Here is a 6,188-nt window from a genome sequence, read left to right as displayed (position 1 = left end):
TGTGTGTGTGTGGGGGTGGGGGGGGGGGGGGGGGGGGGGGCGCACACACGTACACAATGACTGCTTTAGAGACATACAGTGAAACCATGATTTTCTGTGCACAATGCATTGAAAGATCGCAGTGTGTGACTCTGGGGTACTTAATGCCCGGCCACTCAGAGGCAATTATCTCGACTAAGCAGTGAGACAAGTCAACAGTAAACACAAGTGCAGCACCAGGTAACCCTTTCTATGAAAACACAAAGACTAAAAGATCCCCAGGTGTTGGCTGCCTGGCAAATAGCATCAGCACTGTTACAATTTGGAGGTGCGGGATGAAGACACAAAGCACCTGAAATCACATTTAGATTCCTCTTTGGCAGACGTGGTCGTTTTCATTTTCAATTTTGATTTTGCAACAAAGCTTTAATGATTTATCACCAAAGGAATCCAAGCGCTGCTGGTTATTGCAAAGAAATGTGAGATATAGATGTCTTAAACTCCCTTTTCACCTGGCATCATACTCTAAGTACCCTTTTTGTCTCCAGTATGCATTTAAATCCCATTTTTCTACTCTTCCTATTGTCATACTGCTACATTAGATTTGTCAAACCTAAGGACTCTTTATGCTTTAAATGATCTAGTCTCTACAACATAGTGTCCAACCCTGTCTAAAGTGTTTTATACCCGTTTTGAATGGGTTCATTCGAGGGCAGAGTGAAAAGCTTGTCTTGAGATCTTCCTCCCAGCTGAATCCCACTGCCTCCCGATGTCTCTGCAGGTGTGTTTAATGTGTACCTTTATTCTCAGTGCAATGAATTGTGCAAATGTGGGATAGCAGACAGTACGTGTAACATGTGGCAGAAGAAGCTGTGTGAAGAAAAAAGAAGTCATCCTTTACTTCCCTTTTTTTTTACATATACAGCATAATACCTCACGAGTGGCCACCTAACGATCAGAGGGGCACAGTCCGAGAGGAGATTTAATATTGAAATGGAAGACACTCGCCCTTTTCTGTAGACTATTCAATAATTAATAATGACGCAGCCGTTAGCCTGACTGTCTGTACTTTGTAATAATGTCAATAGGGAGATGATTGCATTATGTTATCATGAGGTGAGTTTCTGAAAGGGGACCTATTGTCCTACATACCTTATTTCCTCTCATATATACATATATATATATGAGGTTACAATGCCAGAGGTTCATATAAAACGTGGCCAAAATTTCAAGTCATGAGGTAAAGGTAAACGTTTTTTTCTATTTTCAAGACGAGCTGATGTCGGCTTGTGATGCATTTCTTTGTATGGTCATCTGCTCCTGGTGTGCCTCTGCAAGTGTTAAAATTACACACACTGCTTCATGTAGCTACATGCTAAGGGAAACATGAAATTTTGGTTGCTGTTGTTGTTAACTTGTATGTTTGTGAAGATTTTGGTTTTAAATGCTTTTATTGGTGATTTTTTTCATGGTAGAAAGTACCACTATACTGCAATGCAGTGCTACATGTAGCTACATGCTAAGGTCATGGAAACATGAAATCTTGGTTATCGCTGTTGTTAATTTTGTCACAGATTTTGGATCATTTCGTACTGGGACATGTCTGAGTGTGAAGATCAGGCACAATGCTACATGTAGCTACATGCTAAAGTCATGGAAACATTAAGTCTTGGTTGCTGATGTAATTTTCTCCACGGTTTCAGATCATAGTCCTGCTGGAAACTTTTCCGACTGTTAAGACTTGGTTTAGAAGTGTTTATTTGTGATTTTTACAAACGTACAAAGTGCCACTATACTCACTTACAGTTATTCCCAGCTCCAAGAACACTGCTTCATGCTAACCACATTGAACGTGAAAGTTGCCCATGTTAATTTCGCCCCAATTTCTAATCAGATTCCTGCTGGAACATGTCTGGTTGTGTTTAGAAGCTTTTGGGGGTGATTTTTCATGGTCAAAAAAATGCTGCTATTCTTCGTTACAGTCATTCCCTAGTCTGAGAGTCTACTGCTAACATACATGTAGCTACACACTAATGTCAGGGAAACATGCACTCTTGGTTGCCAGTGTTGTTAATTTTTCCTTGATTTAGGATCAGACTTTTGCTATAACATGTCCAACTTTCAGTTTTTGGTTTTGGTAAAAGCTTTTAGTATTGATTTTTCACTGTAGAAAGTGCCACCATTCTCCATTACAGTCATGCCACTGCTACAATGACGGTGCAGAGAAGCCACGAAATGGAAGACCCAGAAACGCGGACCAATCAGAGCAGACTGGGCTGGGTGTTTCGGACAGAGGGTGAATACAGGTGTTCCAGCACAGACAGTATGAGGAAAATAAAGTGTTATTTATACCATTAAAGCATGTAAACATGTTCCTATAAAATTCCGAATACAATGAGCCTGAAAATGAGTGTGATATGTCCCCTTTAATACTACATGCAAGCCATGCTGTACAGTGTGAACAGCATGACTCACTAATTCATCATCATTCTGATTCTGAGCCAAGAGATATCTTTTAAATTTCACACGTTTCCCCTCGATGAGTGTCAGTGTTCCCCACGATACGTCAACAAACACCACTATTGTGTTTTATCTCTGTCTGCTTCCACACCAGACTTCAGTAACTCTGACCAGACATGAGCTGTTTTAAAAACAGCTTTATAAAGCCTCCAGTCCCCCTTTAAAAGAAGTGCACACCCCGCGGTGACTCATTGACAGTTTTGTCATGAAGCATCCAAACCGATCTCTCCCAAAAGGAAATTAATGTGCTTGGGGTCCCAAAGGCTTCAATATAAAGCACCTCAAATATGAATACACTGCACACTAAATGTGTCTCCCACAGCAGATGACTTCCCCTCTGATGTTGACTTTATGTTTCTGGAAACACAAACAGCCCGGTGACTGGGTTTTCTGTGGGTAATGATGCACACCGAACAATTTCATTTCAGATATTGATGGCATGTCATCACCTCATTGGAACTGTAGCTGTTGAATGACAAGAGATGTTTTTGTAAGAAATAATGAGGTGTTCACACAGAGTTTTGTTCATTTTACTGAAGCGATTGAATGGGCTGTGTTCAGTTCTGCATTTATATTCACAAAATGATGGCCTTATTTCCAATACTGTGAGACAATAGTCTGTGTCTAGATGATTTTGCAAACTGAATACTTCACAGCGATCCTGTTTACGTGACAGGATTACTGTTTACTGCCGACTGTTTCTGAACCTCTAAGAAAATGATTGAAATTGCAGCTTTATTGGATTAACAAAACACAGCCTGCTAAATGTAGTCATTTCGTCATAGTTTCAGGTCTGTTAACAAGAAGAAAACATCCCATGTCCCAAAAACAGAGTGATTTTCTTCATCAGATCATCCTCAGGATGTCTCAGGTATGGCCATGGGCAGAATATAAGACAATGGACCCCAGAGCAAAGACAATGCAGAAGGCCCCATCACCTCTCTTATATAGGAGCCAGACGCAGATTGTGTAGATTCTTCTGGTTGTTGTGTCTCTGTGGTTCGGTGTCTCTTTGAAGTTTTTTGTGTTTGTGGAAGTTTAGCCCCTTTTTGCAGTCGTTTTGAATCTTTTTGTAGTTGTTTTGCCCCTTTTTGTAGTCTTTGTGAAACTCTTTGCGTCTCTTTGCAGCTGTTTTGCATCTCTTTGTAGTCGTTTTGTGTCTCTTGGTAGCTGTTTTGTGTATCTTTGTGGACTTCTTGTGTCTCTTTGTAGTGGTTTTATGTCTGTTTGTGGTCATTTTTAGTGTCTTTGTAGTTATTTTAAATATCTTTGTGGTTGCTTTGCATCTCCTTGTTTTCACTTTGTGTCTTTTAGCAGCTGTTTTTCATCTCCTTGTTGTTTTGTGTCTCTTTGTGCATAATAAATGTTTATTTGTGGTCCTTTTGAGTCTCTTTGTAGTTATTTGAATCTCTGTCGTTGCTTTGCATCTCTTTATCCTCATCATGTGTCTTTGTGGTTGTTTTGCCACTTTTCATAGTTGCTGTGAATCTTTGTGTCTCTTTAAAGCTGTTTTACACATCTTAGTAGTTGTTTTGTGTCTCTTTGGTTTTGAATCTCTTTGCAATTAGTTTGAGCTGTTTGAAATCCCACTGTAGTCATTTTGTGTCTCTTTGCGGACTTTTTGTAGTCGTTTTATATTTATTTGTGGTCCGTTATGGTCTCTTTGGTCCTATCAAGTGTCTTTGTAGTTATTTTGAATCTCTTTGTAGTTGCTTTGCATCTCTTTATAGACATCTTGTGTCTCTGGTTGTTTTGCCCCTTTTCGTAACGTGCTAATTTGAGTGACATTATGCAGGTGAGAGTCAGGGCAGACACTTTGGGCCCCTGGGCCTGTGCCCAGTAGACCAGTTTGTTAATTTATCCATGGGTAGAGATGAAGAACTGTGCTGTAAACTTTAAAGTTTCTCTATGTTGAAAACCAGGCACCAACATCTTTCAAATTGGAGTGTGCAGGTGGAACATGGTGCAGCATCCGCCCTGCCACCTCCAGATAACTGTATGAAGTTAATCAGCAAGGAAAGGGACTTTACATCCTACAAGCTGCTGTGGTGTGACAGATATGAGGAAAAAAATCAGTCCTTAATCTAGTCCAATACACAGTCTACCTTCTCAGCATTATCAAAATTGCATTTTTGATGTGTACGTGGAGATGTGTGTGTATGTCTGTGTCTCTGCCAAGTTAAGGCACTAAAATGCTCAGAACACCTGCATCACTTAAAGATGATCAAGAGGGACACCAAAATTACACCACATCACCCAATTTGTATTTACTTTCTCCTCAAGTGTTCATTTTACTGCGAGCAATGACATGGTGTACCGTGAAATTACAGAAAGGGGAAAATGCACTGACAAATTCGTCATGTGCCCAACAAAATCACCATGTTGTCAGTGTGAGGTCACTGCGCTTGTTGTGCAGCATCTTATTTTGTTGATGTGGCAAAGTGCAACTCTGCCTAACTATCAGATTATTGCTCTGTGCTCACTGCATCAGGGTGTTTGCACCTGCATTTTTTATGTGTAAGAACCAAACCGCTTCAGCTGTGTTTATTCTTGCCCATGCTGTGTTTCTGTCCCGTCAGCCACATTCCCACTTCTCTAAAACCCTCAGACTATTCCACCTGTCCCAGTCTCCTGACTCCCACATCCAGCCACTTCCTCCTGCCCTGCAGTAATCCCTTTCCCATCATTCCCATCACCTGACCTTCCTAATGTACAGTTTGCATACAGTTTCAAAATAAACGCACAACGTCAGTACAACACTGCAAATTGACATTTCTGTCCTTCAACAACGAATGCAAATGGTTACATTTTGCCTACACGTGGACATGGTTGGGTTTAGGCAAAAGAAGCACGTGGTTGGCTTTAGGAAAAAAGAACAGGGTTTGGCTATACAATCAAAGGGGAAGCAAGCACTGGCCTCCTGAGTAAAAGTCGGTGGTTGTTTGACCCATCCACCACCCTCCCGCCAGCCCCACTTGGACTTTCGCCACCTAAATTTTCCTTGTTGTCCTGCGGCGTTTCCCCCTTTCAATGCTGGGTGCTATTAAACAATAATGGCGACCGCCCACGTATCATGCTGATGTGAAAGAAAGGCTTTTTTCGTTGGTGTTAAACAGGGAACTGCCCATTGGTCCGACAGCCCATTGGTCCGACATCCCATTGTTCCGACCATATTAAACCCATTGTTCCGAAGTCCGTTCCGAAATCATCATGATGCCCTGTGGTTAAGGTCTGGTTAGGTTTAGGCACAAAAACCACTTGGTTAGGGTCAGGAAAAGATCATGGTGACAAACACATAAGCTGTGAGCCTGCTTCGCCTCAAGCCTTTCCCAGCTGACCCAGAGCCGGTCACGGCGCACCATCAAGGCAGAAATACGCCCGCCGGGAGCCACTCAGCACCGCGGACTGTCGGACTAATGGGATGTCGGACCAGTGGGCTGTCGGACCAATGACATGGACCCGTTAAACACTGGACGTCACCAACCAAGTGCCGGTTTTTGACGACTTTGCGCTGGCTGAATTCAAGCTGTTACAGCTGCCAACTGACGGTCTGTCTCCGGACTTAATTCTTGTCTCATTTGTGGTCTGATAAACAGTAAATGCATCAAATTCAGTGCCCCCCAGTGCTGAAAAAATACCAGAGAAAAAACTGATGTAAAATATTATGATATTGTGGTTTTAGCTGGTTA

The sequence above is a fragment of the Epinephelus moara genome, chromosome 3 (genome assembly GCF_006386435.1).
Source record: "Epinephelus moara isolate mb chromosome 3, YSFRI_EMoa_1.0, whole genome shotgun sequence".
Taxonomy (NCBI): Eukaryota; Metazoa; Chordata; class Actinopteri; order Perciformes; family Serranidae; genus Epinephelus; species Epinephelus moara.
The sequence above is the reverse complement of the archived record's forward strand: the minus strand, read 5'-3'. Positions refer to the sequence as shown.